General features: G+C 39.1%; 1 protein-coding gene across 1 annotated transcript in view; it reads left to right on the top strand.

Moving 5' to 3' along the window:
• CFAP299 (cilia and flagella associated protein 299) overlaps window positions 1-15,302 on the top strand; it is a 701,860-nt gene that overhangs the window by 6,729 nt on the left and 679,829 nt on the right. Inside the window, exons 2-3 of the mRNA XM_032149141.2 lie at window positions 4,996-5,032; window positions 7,675-10,467. The gene's annotated coding sequence lies outside the window, so the exon portion shown is untranslated. The remainder of the gene's footprint in view (window positions 1-4,995; window positions 5,033-7,674; window positions 10,468-15,302) is intronic.

The following is a 15,302-nucleotide window of genomic DNA, read 5'->3' as shown; positions in this document are numbered from 1 at the left end:
GAGAGATTAGTGAATGCATAATCACACAGTGACAGGTCCAGCTCCAATGTGTTTCTCATTAAATTCTCTGTCGTTCCCTCTGCGGGAAACTGGACAATTTATCAGATTTTCATACAGGGAGGTGAATTTCTGCTGAGGAGGCAACACCAATGTCTTTTACTTTCCTGAGTGCAATTATGGCTGAGCTTCCCCGACAGTACTCCATTTTATGATAGGGTTGTCATTGTAGGATGTGTGCATTCTATAACTTGTTTCTATACTCTGACAGTGGTTATATATTTACACTTTTAAAAGTTAGCTAGTTGTCCTACATTCACCTTAACACAGAATGTCTGAGATTAAGCATACCTGTATACTAAAATATTAATTGTACAAGGAGAATATGCAAAGATTTCTCTAACAGTGACCGTCTTAATGGAGTATGTGAGAGAATGAGTTTCAATTCTGGAAACAGAAAGTAGTGTAAAAGCTTATGTTCTCAGTCAATTCTTGTTTTTTTTTTTTTTTTTTTTTTTTTTTTTTTGCATTTCAAAGGGGAGAAAAATATGTTTTCTGTTTAAGTTATGAAAGAATAACAGTTACGGCAATAACTACCATAAATTTTATCTGAGATCTGGAGTTCCTGTAAGTTATGATTAGAAGGAAAAGTCATGCCCATTTATTTATGTTGCCACATTAGTTGTATCACTGTGTAAAACAACAGATCAGCTCTGACAGAGAGTTTGTTTTCACTTTAGATATCATATTGCCTAAGATTCTCAGCCTTTGCCATTTAGTGAGCAAGCGAACAAATGAGAAAAATACACACGCATCCCACCTTGCTGGTGCAGAGCACAAACCACAAGATTTCTCTACTAGTCAAGGGAGTTTAATGTTTAATGACACGAAATCAACTCAGTCTACCAAACTCCAAGGTCCAAAGGAGCCAAGCAAACTAAAAGAATAATGATTTCTTGATTGCTAATAATTTATGGCAGAAACGACTAATAAGTGTCTAATAAAAGCATTCAGTGTTCATTTAACCCCTTATACCTGGTATTATGCTGGGGTTCTGGGAATAGAATTAAACACATTGGTTTGAGGGAAATTTACTTTCTTGCTGATAATATTAGGGAAGTGAACCATAGCTTTATCATATGATATCCAGTTCTTGGTAGGTTAAAAATGACACTTATTCTTGCCAAAGGAATTTCGTATGTTGGGTCACTGTTTACCAGGATAGACCCAAAACCTTAAACTGTAGTTTACATTACACATTTTAGAAGTAACTCGCAAGTTTCTTTGATGCTCCCTTTGGGAATTTATAGCATTTTTTATTGAATATTAACCTACAGGATGTTATCAAAGATGCAAGATGTTTCTATGCTTATTTTAAAATAACTAGGGATCGAATAGAACATAAGAAAATTGTGTGTAGCCTTTTCTAATTCCATCTGCTATAACAAATATTTACCATACAGCTGGGATTGGAAAAGCAATACGATCTGATTCCAGGATTGCTCAGAAATTGGAAAAAAAACTGACTGTGCTTCCCAAATTTATTTCCCAAGACAAAGATGTCTATTAGCACAGAAACAATTGCACGAATTAAAAAATCAAGATGTATTATTAAATATGGTCCTGAGTATTGCTTAACATTTCAGTTCTTTTTCTACCTGTTTGCTGGAAGCAAGAACATTGTTAACAATTTAGCACCTTTTTTATTAAACACCACCTCCCACTGTTGGTCTTAAATAAAGGATTATATATATATCAGACTTCCTTTGAGAACAGCTGCTGCTTTTTGGACTGCTAGGATTAGTGCAAACAAACCTCCCCCAGGACATTTAAGGAGGCTGGCAAATGTTGCTGTGTCTACTTTGGTAGTTATAGAGGCACCCTTGCAGTGGTTTCAGCCAGCGTTCCTGTAACATTGGCCTGCAGTCAATAAATATTTCATGTCTCTTTCCCCTAGGGTGTGCTCAGAAGACCACCCTGCAAGTTTCTGCCTCTGTGGTCACAGCTTCATGCCGTGGGCGTAAAGGTGGGTGTGCAGCCAGAGGCAGGATGTGCAGGCAAGATCCAATGTGGTTAAAATTTGGGATCACTAGTCTGGCTTTAGGGAATCTGGAGACTATTTCATGTTAACACTCATTCTAAGAGAGAAAGCATGTCCATCAGAGGATTATCGTTAAGCATCAGTGTGATTCACTCAAGGGTTAATAGAAGGAAACATTCATAAGAGGTGAGGTTTCAGGTTAAGAGAGAAATAGAAGCCTCTTGTTCTTCTCACCAGAGTGTAGAATATCTTCTTCCCTTTAGGAAGGAGACCCTCAAAGTTTCCAGAAGTTTCCAATGGTTCCTAAAGGGACCCAAGTGGGAAAGGATCCATGTCTCCTTAGCTCTTTAAAACATGTCATGAATCATGCATCCAAACAATAATGCACTCAGTGGCTGAGTGAACAGCTAGTGAACCGAATGATTCAGAGATTGGTGAAGATTTATTAATTGCCTAAAAAAGAGACTCAAAGGCCAGGAAGAGTAGAACCAGTTTTGCTTTGCTTAAGAAAATAAGAGGAAAAATAAAAATGCGTCACATGTTGATTTTGGGGCCTAATATCACTTTCCCTCCACCCTCGCAGAGGGTAGGTCTAACTCTTGTTAGTTATCATTTGGATGGTTTGCTTAGTTATTACCTGTCTGTTTTCCATAGACATTGTTTGAGTACCTACTATATGCCAAATATACCACAAGTGATGGGTGTAGAGATAAATAAGACCTGGTTTCTTCCCTCAAGAAGCTTGTAGTCTAGATGAGAAGATGAACAATTAAAAAAATATTCTCTATATATCCCATGGGAGCAGAGCTGGACTACCGTAATAAGTACTGCCACCTTACTTTTGAACAGCGCTTTTTAGTTTTAATGTAGCACTTAAAGCATTCAGAATATATTTAGCTACCTTATCTAATTAGATATAGAAGTAAACCACCTAAAAGGAAATGAATGGCTTCTAAGAAGTTAGCATTTAAACCTAAGATACCTTGATGCTTGGTCCAGATTCCATCTTCAGTGCTCATAAGTCAGCTGCTGAATATGCAGCTGCTCAAGGCTGTGCCTCTTACCTTAGGCAACTGCCAAGGTTACATTCATTCCCAGGGTACCCTGAGGCCAATAACTAGCTGATTCAGAAATACAATGGCCTGACCCCCTTGCCACGATTTTTAATCAATATGAAGGGCCATAGCAGCTTCAAGGCACCCCTAGGATCAGCTGAGGCCTCAGTTGCCGACATAGAGAAGATAATTTTCTCCCTCCACCCTGCCTTTTTCATTTCCTTACAGGTAGGGACACAGATACAAGACAATACTCTCGGTTAATTTTGAATTCTAGATAAACAATTAATAACTTTTTGTATAAGTATGTTCCAAATATTGTATAGGTATCCTGTAGTTTTATTTGCTAGGTCTGGCACTACTACGTACAATTGTAACTCTGAAGATCACTCCCTGTGAACCTGCTGTGTGCTACTCTCAGCCTCAGAGTGTTGCTGGGGAATCCATTCTCTGGGAAAAGGTATTGTGGTCAGGAAGCACAAGGGAAGGCCTGGACTGCCAAAGAAAAGTGTAAGGGGAATAAGAAGAGGATCCTCTTTCTGCAATCAGAGATGAGGGCATATTTCAACATTCTCAGGTGCATGAAGAAGTTTATACTCATAAGCAAGGCAAAATTCAAAAGTTTCAGTGCCTATACAAAGCCTAAAATATTCTTTATCCAAAGCTTAATTCTTTGCTCCAGCCTCCCGAAACATTAGCTGTATGTGTTTATGCCTATAATACTAAGGCGCATGGACTGTCTTTTTCTAAATTATGCAAGGCATGTGATCAATTTGGGACTTATTACTGATATTTCTTAAAGTCTCTCAAAAAGTTGATCACCCTTCCTTCATAAAACACATTTCTTACATGTTTTACAAAGTGCCACATGCACCTGGCCTTTCTGCTACCTCAGCAGCTATTTCTTCCTGTCTCTTTGGCTAGCTCCTCTTTTACCTGACCTGTAAACCTTGCAGGACCCCAGGGCTCAGTTTTTGCCTCTTTTGTGTTCTTTCTGTAAACTCACTTCCTATGTGATTTCACCTCTGCCTTACATACCAGATGTATGCTGACGACTTCCACATTTAAATCTCCAGCCTCAACCTCTCCCAGAATTCCACGTTCACGTAGCCAACTGCCTGTTGTAGCAATTCTATATTGCTACAGGATATCTAACAGGCATCTGAAGCCTGACATGTTCAAAACTCAACTCTTGTTCCCAAACCAGTTAAGCTTCCAGACTTCCACAGTTTAATAACCAGCATGATGATTTATTCAGTGACTCGACCCAAAAATCTAGGAATCATTCTTGTCCCTTTCCTTTCTCTCGTAACCCTCATCCAGTACACCAGCGACTCCTTTTGGCTAAACCTTTAAACAAATTCTGAGTTCTGTCACCTTTCTCTGTCTCGTCTCTACATCTCATCTTTGGCTTGACTTGTCGCTATATCCTCTCAACTGGTCTCTCTTCTTCTCACTACAGTGGATTTTACAGAGAAGTCAAAGTGAAATTTTAAAAACAGAAATCACGACTTTTTCCTGCTCAAAACGCTTCAGTGGCTTCCGAGCCCGCTAAGATGGAGCTAGTCCTTTCCTCACTCTCCTGTTCCATCCCCTAGTCTCTTCCACCTCACTAACTCCGCTTTAACCCAATGCCTGGAATGCCTTTCCCCCAGTTGTTCAGATATTCTACTCTTTCCCTCCTCAGAGATGCCTTCCCTGATTACTGTTTGAAGTGTCTTCCCCTACTTACTCCATCTCATCCCCTTCTTATTTTTGTTAGTGCATTTTTCATGCTCCTTAATTATCTTGTATACTTTTGTGTTTATTGATTTCCTCAGGGTTATATAAGTAAGTCTGTTTCCCTCCAGTAGGATGTAAACACCTTGTGTAAAGACACTTTGCTTGGCTTCTTCACTGCAGGATTTCTGGTGCCTGGTGTCGACCTGCCACAAAGGAGGTACTCGATATTTATTTATTGAAATGACAATATTCCCTATTCTAGAAAAGTCTAGAGGGTTGAAAGTAAGTGAACTATACAATTAGCCAGAATAATTAGTCAAGTTTAATTCTAAAAACTATCCAACTAGAATGCTAAGTTTGTCTGAAAGTGCAATTAATTCTCTGGCCAAACATGAAAAACCTCACAACGATTTACCAATTTTTCAGTAAGGTAAATTTTGTAGAAGGATTAGGAAAGCCTTAAACCCTAATGTGGTATCACCATGTTTGCAAGCTCCCGTAGACAATTTATCTATGCTGTTGCTGGATGTGGTCAAGATTCTAAGGATCTGCCTTATGATCAACACAAAATAGCATATTAATATTAATAAATATCTGTATGGCCTAAAACTGAGACATTTACCAACAAATATACAAATGCATAACTACTCTTTGATTAATTTTAGGATAATCCATCAAAAGTAATGTGAATCTAATACTTTCTTTTTTTCCAATATTAAAACATTTTAAATTGGCACATAATTGTACATATTTATGGGATACAATTTGATGTTTCAATACACATATATGTTATATAATGATCAAATTAGGGCAGCTAGCATTTCCATCATCTCATGTATTTATCATTTTTTTGTGGTGAGAACATTCACCAGCCTCTCTTCTAGATATTTTGTATTATACAATACATTATTGTTAAGCATAGTCACCCTATTGTGCAACAGAACACTAAAACTTATTCCTTCTATCTAATTGTAACTTTGTACCTGTTGACCTACCTCTCGCCATCTTTCCTTCCTCCCACCCCTCCCCACTCAGCCTCAGGTAATTACTGTTCCACTACCTGCTTCTACAGTATCAACTTTCATATTTGTTTTTTTGTGTTTGACTTATTTCACACAAAATTATATCCTCCAGTTTCATCCATGTTGTCCAAATGACAGGGTTTCATTTTCTTTTATGGCTGAAAAGTATTTTATTGTATATATTTACCACATTTTCTTTATGTGTTTATCCATCGTTGGACATTAATTTGATTCCATATCTTAGCTATTGTAAATAGTGCTGCAATAAACATGGGAGTGCAGATACGTTTTCAACATGTATATTCCTGTTGGATATATCCCTAGTAGGGGGATTGCTGGATAATAGGGTAGTTTTGTTTTTAATATTTTGGGGAAATTTCCTACTGTGTTTCATAATTGCTGTACTAATTTACTATCCCAAAAACCATGTGTAAGCGTTCCCTTTTCTCATCCTTGCCAATAGTTTTCTTTTGTCTTTTTTTGATAATAGCCATTCTAACTAGAGTGAGGTGGTATTTTGTTGTGGTTTTCATTTGTATTTAGCATAAATGGTTAATGACATTCAGCACTTTTTTCATATACCTGTTGGCCATTTGTTTGTTTTCAAAGTCTGCTAAGGTCTTCTGCCCACTTTCAAATTGGATTATTATTATTATTATTATTTTTGCTGTTGTTTGAGTTCCCTTTATATACCGGGTATTAACCCCTTGTCACATGCATAGTTTACAAATATTTTCTCCTATCTTGTAGGTTTTATTTTCACTCTTGTTTCATTCGCTGTATGAAAGCTTTTTCATTTTATGTAATCCTGTTTGTCTATTTTTGCTTTTGTTGCCTGCGCTTTTGAGGTCTTACTTAAAAAATTTTCGCCCAGCCCAATGTCGTGAAGTATTTCTCCTATAAAAATTATGCTGTGAAGCATTTCTTCCAGTAGTTTTATAGTTTCAGGTAATATTTATTGATTGAATGAATGAGTACGGTCAGTACTCATTTTGCTACAACAGTTGTTTCGAAAACCGTAATTTGTTCCAACTCCATTGATAGATTAGGAAATAATTTGAGCATAATGTAAATTTTGTGTTGACTCATATGCAATTTCATCTGTGAGAAACACTAGATATTTCAGTTGAACTGAGCTATGTGGGAATACGCAATATATACATACACATACCTCATGAGATCAATGAGCCATACCTATTCATACCTGTCATTACAATTTTCCATCAGATACCCCTCCTTCAAACATGTTGTGGACTAAATTGTTTCCCCCTAAAATTCATATGTTGAAGTCCTCACCCCTAATATAACTGTATTTGGAGATGTGGGCTTTAAGGAGATAATTAAGGTTAAATGAAGTCAGAAGGATGAGTCCCTAATCCATTAGGACTGGTCCTTAAAAACAAATGAAGAGACATTGGAGCTCTCTTTCCCCTCATGCACAGAAAAACAGTAAGTGAGGACAAAGCAACAAGGCAACCCTCTGTAAGCTGGCAAAAGAGCCCTCAACAGGAACTGAATCTGCTGGCACTTTGATCTGGGACTTCCAGCTTCCAGAACTGAAAAAATAAATTTGTTGTTTAACCTACCTAGTCTGTGGTATTTTGTTATGGCAGCCTGGGAAGGCTAATACAAACCACTTGACGATACTTCACAAGCCACAACCCTTTCTATTGCTACCCTAGTCATGCAGCCCAGCATACATCCTCCTATTGATGTCCCTCTCTTTAAGCTTTTTTGAATTTTTCCTCTCTGTTCTCTTTTCTTTTTCTCTTTATCTTTCCTTTATGATAGAAGCTTTTTTTTCTCAGTTTATTTCTTCTCTTCTTCTTTTACACAGAACACACTAGAAACTTAAGTACAAGCAAACTTCAGACCCTTTTAAAGGTAAGATGCCCTATTTATTATAGTATTTGTATATTTCTTAAACTTTTAACGTGTTTAAAACCATGTGTACTTTTTATTGGACTCTTGTCCTTTTTTCCATGTCTCTGAAGAAGGTTTGTTTGTTTGTTTTTTGAAACGGAGTCTGGCTCTGTCGCCCAGGCTGGAGTGCAGTGGCACGATCTTGGCTCACTGCAAGCTCCGCCTCCCAGGTTCACGCCATTCTCCTGCCTCAGCCTCCCAAGTAGCTGGGACTACAGGCACCCGCCACCGCGTCTGGCTAATTTTTTGTATTTTTAGTAGAGACGGGGTTTCACCGTGTTAGCCAGTATGGTCTTGATCTTCTGACCTCGTGATCCACCCGCCTTGGCCTCCCAAAGTGCTGGGATTACAGGCGTGAGCCACTGCACCTGGCCAGGTTTGTTTTTTAATTTTATTTATTTATTTATTTTTATTTTACTTTAAGTTCTGGGATACATGTGCGGAACATGTTTGTTTGTTTACATAGGCTTGTTACATAGGTATATGTGTGCCATGGTGGTTTGCTGCACCTATCAACCCATCATCTGGGTTTTAAGTCTTGCATGCATTAGCTATTTGTCCTACTGCTCTCCCTCCCCTCGCCCCCAACCCCCAACTAGCCCCAGTGTGTGTCGTTCCCCTCCCTATGTCCATGTGTTCCCATTTTTTAATACCCACTTATGAGTGAGAAAATGCAGTGTTTGGTTTTCTGCTCCTGCGTTAGTTTGCTGAGAATGATGACTTTCAGCTTCATCCATGTCCACGCAAAGGATATGATCCCATCCCTTTTAATGGCTGCATAGTATTCCATGGTGTATATATACCACATTTTCTTTATCTAGTATAGTATTGATGGACATTTGGGTTGGTTCTGTTTTTGCTATCGTAAATAGTGCTGCCTCATGAAGTTTTTGAGTATTAATCCCTTAACCACGTTTTCTTATGAGTCCTGTGGTTTTTATTCCACAATTTTGCATATCGCAGTGTTTTTTTTTTAGAAATACCTGTTGAGCTATAACAGAAATGACTGGTTTTTACCCTCACAAAAACTTAGCAAGTTAGAAAAATGTATCCTTATTTTACAGATGAAGCAGAAGATCCAAGCATTTGGTATAAGCCACAATGTGTTCTTTACTGTGCCAAATATACTTTTGTCTTGAATCTTCTGATATTAACTTTTATTTTTTAATGTTAGTAACCAGCTTTAATCTGATCAACTTCTAAAAAATCATATTTTGTAGTATATTTATCTTGGCACAAGGAAATGAGGACATGGCCTAGATAATTTAGGTCCAAAGTCAATCATTAACCATATAATCTAGATTAAAATTTTAAATAGTGTTGAGAGGTGACAGCATGCTGTCACAGCCCTTGCTTGCTCTTGGCGCCTCCTCGGCCTTGGCGCCCACTCTGGCCATGCTTGAGGAGCACTTCAGCCCACTGCTGCACTGTGGGAGCCCCTTTCTGGGCTGGCCAAGGCTGGAGCCGGCTCCCTCAGCTTGCGGGGAGGTGTGGAGGGAGAGGCGCGGGCAGGAACCGGGGCTGCGCATGGTGCTTGCGGGCCAGCACGAGTTCCGGTGGGCGTGGGCTTGGCAGGCCCCGCACTCGGAGGGTCCAGCCGGCCCCGCCGTCCCGGGCAGTGAGGGGCTTAGCACCTGGGCCAGCAGCTGCTGCGCTGGACTTCTTGCCGGGCCTTAGCTGCCTCCCCTAGGGGCAGGGCTCGGGACCTGCAGCCTGCCATGCATGAGCCTCCCCACTGCAGTGGGCTTCTGAGTGGCCTGAGCCTCCCTGAGGAGCGCCACCCCGTGCCACAGCTCACAGTCCCATTGACCACCCAAGGGCTGAGGAGTGCGGGCACACGGGCGGGACTGGCAGGCAGCTCCACCTGCTGCCCTGGTGCAGGATCCACTGGGTGAAGCCAGCTGGGCTCCTGAGTCTGGTGGAGACTTGGAGAACCTTTATGTCTAGCTAAGGGGTTTGTGAATGCACCAATTGACACTCTGTATCTAGCTACTCTGGTGGGGACTTGGAGAACCTTTATGTCTAGCCAAGGGATTGTAAATAGACCAATCGGACCTCTGTATCTAGCTCAAGGTTTGTAAACACACCAATCAGCACCCTGTGTCTAGCTCAGGGTTTGTGAATACACCAATTGACACTCTGTATCTAGCTACTCTAGTGGGGACATGGAGAACTTTTGTGTGGACACTCTGCATCTAGCTAATCTAGTGGGGACGTGGAGAACTTTTGTGTCTAGCTCAGGGATTGTAAACACACCAATCAGCACCCTGTCAAAACGGACCAATCAGCTCTCTGTAAAACAGACCAATCAACTCTCTGTAAAATGGAGCAATCAGCAGGATGTGGGTGGGGCCAGATAAGGGAATAAAAGCAGGTTGCCCGAGCCCACTGTGGGAACCAGCTTGGGTCCCTTTCCACAGGGTGGAAGGTCTGTTCTTTTGTTCTTTGTGATAAATCTTGCTGCTGCTCACTCTTTGGGTCCACACTGCGTTTATGAGCTGTAACATTCACCACGAAGGTCTGCAGCTTCACTTCTGATCCAACGACACCGCGAACCCACCAGAAGGAAGAAACTTTGAGCACATCCAAACGTCAGAAGGAACAAACTCCGGACACGCCACCTTTAAGAACTGTAACACTCACCTCGAGGGTCCGCGGCTTCAGTCTTGAAGTCAGTGAGACCAAGAACCCACCAATTCCAGACACAGTATGTCCTTTTTACTATGCTTACAATTAACTGAGTTGACAATTGTTTGATGCATGCTTCATTTTATCTTGTAGGTCATATATACATTATTAAATAATATCAGTTTCAAATTAAACAGATTCCACAGCAATTAAAAATTAATTATTAACATAAATAAGCATTTTAAATATAATTTTAAGAAGCTATGCATTTTGTTAACAGCTAATATTTATCAAACTTACTATATGCAGGTATATAAAAATGACTGGAGAAGTCTTATTCTTCCTCTGGTTGTTCCATGTGTTTTATCTTATTGGTTGTATAAGTTCTCTAAAGCTGGGAGCCATTTGTGTTTACTGCTCTATAAAGGAAAGAACTGAGACTGGCAATTGAAATTTATTCTTGAACTTAGGTCTGTCACAAATTAACTGGAAGCGCTTGGACATCTTATTGGGGTTTGACCTGATAAATTGTAAAGTTTCCCAGCAATGAGATCTGGGTTTTCGGCTGCTTCCCCTCTAACTTGGTTTCCGAATTGGATATGTTTAGGACTGAACTATCTGTTCAGACTGTAAATGTTATCAGGTAGAACTCTATTCTTTCACCATAATTCCCCAGGCCTCTATAAACTCCATTTAGGAATAAAGGTATATAGATATGAATAAGAGAAAGTCTTCTCTTAGAACACACAGTCAAACATGCTGGTGTAAGGTCTTTTAACATCATTCCACTCTGGGGTAGAAAGAATAAATGAGATGATTTTACCTTAGAGGTAATCAAAAACATTAAACTCTCCTATGAGGTTTAAATCTTACCTTCAGCTTGACTCTCCCGAGATAGAGCATACTCCCACCAATCTCTGATACAGAAGCTCACTTTTTTCCTAAGACTCTTTTATTCTTTCTCAGAATAAATTCTTTTCAAATGAAAAGAGAAAGAGAAGGAAAAGAACCAAACAGTCATAAACACAAACATGACAACAAACCAAGGCAAAGATAGAAATGTATACACAAAGACATAAGAAGTTGGAATAAATTGCTGCTAAGGCACTATCCAAATATAAGGTTTTATAAAATACATAAACTTACTCATTAGTTGTAACCATGTTGGCTGACCAGCTGCTACATTAATTATAAATTAAGACATTTGATGAAAAGCTCACTAAATTAGGAAACGATGATAATAGCCCTTATAATAACTGACCTTAAGGTGAGCTTAAATATTTCCACAATAAGCCATACATTCAGTAGTAAGGCACTCATTCAAAAAGCATATGATCTTGTGTCTATCAGGTTTGTTGAGACTATTTTCCACATATCTTGAGTAGAAGAAATGAGAACACTATTGTCAACAGCAAGAAAATAAGCAGACTGCTGAATGCCACAAAATCTGGTTTGTTTTGTCTTCAAAATACAATTGAGGGCAAAAGAAAGGGCACTTGAAAAATGACATGCATATTTTCAGCAGAAGTTATGACCATTCATATGATTTAACAGAAAATATGTCACATCTACATAATAGCTTCATACTTGGTATTGTGCTAATTGAACTATGTGCTTTTGATGCATTCCCTATTCATCTTAAAGTGTGGGTAACAAATGATGGAAGTCAACAGTCACGGCAATTGGACACACTGGATATCTTTCTTCTATGATTCTGAGTCAGTCTTCTCAGTGGATTACTAAACACATTCCAGAAATCTCATAAGTTACTACTAGTTTAAAAATGGATATAATTAAATATGAGTAAACCTACCGCAGAGCTTGATGTAATCTTTAGGCTAATTAACACAAACTATTTACAACAGACTTTTATTCCACTTTTTTAAAGATTGCTTATATGTTACTACAAGTTCACAGACCTTCCCATCACAGGAGTGACCACCTCCCCAACATATTCATACAAAGAAAGGAGATATCTGCATTGTAACCGGTCTAGGTAAGGTAGATCTAGTAACTGTGGTTGTAAACTTTAACCAGAGCCAGCCTAAGATCTGGGAATCTTTAATGAATTTCATTATTTTAAAGGTTTACCAGGAGATACCTCTGGGTTTAGAAGTACTGTGATTTGGAGCAATAACTTCCAATACCTAGGATCTGATTGCCTCAACTAGGTTGTTTTTTGTTTGTTTGTTTTTTTATTTTTGTTTTTTTTTAAATTTTATTATTGTACTTTAAGTTTTAGGGTACATGTGCACAACGTGCAGGTTTGTTACATATGTATACATGTGCCATGTTGGTGTGCTGCACCCATTAACTCATCATTTAGCATTAGGTATATCTCCTAATGCTATCCCTCCCCCCTCCCCCCACCCCACAACAGTACCCGGTGTGTGATGTTCCAGTTGTTTTTAAAAATTGCAGTGTTACCAGCTGCTCTTCATGGTGAGGGAAGAGATAATTCATTCCCCAAATTGTCTTTCACTTCAGGTCTGACAGAATGTTACTAAATTCTTAAAAAGAAGGCTCCTTTTCTTGCTGTCTCCTAAGTTGCTCTTAAAACAGACACTAACTTTCTGTATAAGACTTTCCATGCTATGTGAACTAAATAGAAGACCTATGAAAGGATAGGACATTTCTGGATAATTTGTTCTATCTTTGCATTCATATTCAATGCCAGGTACTGTACTGAGTGCTTTCATCTTCTCTCTTCAATTCTCATGACAATGGCATGTGTATGAGTAATTTCCTCTCTTTTAGGTTGAAGAGACTGAGGTCGAATAATTATATAAATTCCCATGGTTCACAAGGCAAAGCTCAAAATCAATTATTCTCTCCTGTCTTTTAGTTCAGTGTTAGAAGAACGGTTATTAATTACCAAGTTTTAGTTTATACGCTATGTTCATCTTTGATATGTACATTCATAGTATATTACATAGTTCAAAACCTAATTTTTTCCTCCTCTATTGAGACAGATATGAGGGTGCTCTAGGTTTAGAAGAGAAGAGCAAATGGTCAAATGTAAGTTTGGTTCACTGAGCCAAAACAAGAAAAGTGTATGAATTTATGTGCTGGTATAAATGAATGTTGCACCAAGCACCGAGGAATTACCTGACCAAATGAGAGGTTGGTTATGGAATTCAGACATTGAGTTGACCTGCTTTAGTCACCGTATACTTCTAGAGGTGCCCGCTGATCTTTGGTATTTTAAATCTTTCTTACTTGTGCATTCTGATCTTTGAAAAATAACACAGAATTTTTTCCCGTAGTTACACCTAGAGTTATGTCTGGTGTACTTCCATATTAGGGATTAAAATCAACTTTGATGATCTTTTTCTTTCTTGACATTAGAGATTCAGAAAACAAATTGCAGAAATCAGTTGTCGGTAAACCCAGGATCCAAATTCTGTCTTCGAGATACCTTAGTGTCATTATAATTTGAGCTGATAGTAGCTTAGGAGTGGTTGAGAATATTTCCCTTTTTTTTACCTGTCAAGATTCAGTTGATACATCACAGATCCCTAAAGCTATGTAGGGAACTCTCCCCTTAATTCCATCCACTTCATTTCTAAGCATCTGTAATAGTCACGGCTGGGTTCAGTGAGAGTTCTGCTTGCTAGAAGTGTGAGATCATGCCCTAAGTAATTACAGTGAGCATGCAGTGAAAATATGTGGTGAATATAATGTCAGGAAATCATGCAAATTTTATTATCATCAGTGAAGTGGTGGCTGGAGAACTTGTCAGTATTTGCAACTTGAAGCCTCTAATTACCTTGATTTACTTGTAGTACCATTCATAACCTTGCTTCCGTGCTGTTCCTGACAGCACTTTTGCATTTTACAAGAAAGGAATAATGTCGTGTAAATAATTTAAAAACAATAAATCATTTAGAGTGGTTTTAAAGCAAAACCTAATGCAGTAGCTGGCTGAGTATTTGCTACACTTGACAGGTAGCTGGCATGCAAGAATTCATCTGTGTCTAAGAGGTATTTACTTTTAAATTCAGAAATCCAAAACAGGCAGACTGAAGAAAAATGAGATCTAAGCCTCTCCATGCTGAATAGTCCATTTCACCTTATTGAGGTGAAATGGGAAACAGGGAAATTAAATTCTACATGGGATAATTCTACTTCAAACACAGATTTGCTGAGTTATGCTAGGTAAATGACTAATTAAGGCTGATTCTGGAGCAGAGCTGGCTGAGTGTTGGAGGAATATACAAACATGCCGGAGGCGCCACCCCCACCCACGCAAGAGCTGAGGGAGAGACTGGAGAGGTTGGGAGCAGGATGAGAGAACAGGGCCAATACATAACCAGTTCAGGGAAGGTGACACTCATTTCTCTCTGGTCATTTCCAATCACACAAGACAAGGCAGATAAGGAAAATGAAAATGAAAAATCCATTGAAAAACTCCTACTTACAAAAAAAGGTAGGATGACTTCCTTTAGCCAGAGGGAGAACTGGGGCTGGCAGCTGCCTCTGGACAGTTGCGTTCCATGGGTGCCAAGCATGTCATTATCTCTTTTAATCCTCCCAACAATTCTCTGAGGTAGGTATGATTATCCCCTTTTATAGATAAGGACAAAACCTGAGCTAGATTAAGTAATTTGCCTGAGATCACCAGCTAGGAAGTGACTATAAGGATTAAGTCTGAATCTGTCTGACTCATGCAGCTCGCTCTCTCCATCCCCTGCTTTGCCCTCTCTTCCAACCCGATGTCTTTCTTAACTCAATCTATAAATTCACTTACATCTGTGACATATTTTTAAGATAGTCCTATGAACATTCAGAATGATGGTGTCCCTGGGGTGAAAAGGGATTATAAAATCGCCTAGTTGGGCTATATCTGAAACATCCCCTCTTTACCTTCCAGAAAGGCTCTCCTAGTTTATTCTGCCTGAATACGCTCATGAT

This window comes from Hylobates moloch, unplaced genomic scaffold, assembly GCF_009828535.3.
Source record: "Hylobates moloch isolate HMO894 unplaced genomic scaffold, HMol_V3 SCAFFOLD_2, whole genome shotgun sequence".
In the NCBI taxonomy this organism is placed as follows: Eukaryota; Metazoa; Chordata; class Mammalia; order Primates; family Hylobatidae; genus Hylobates; species Hylobates moloch.
The sequence above is the reverse complement of the archived record's forward strand: the minus strand, read 5'-3'. Positions and strand labels throughout refer to the sequence as shown.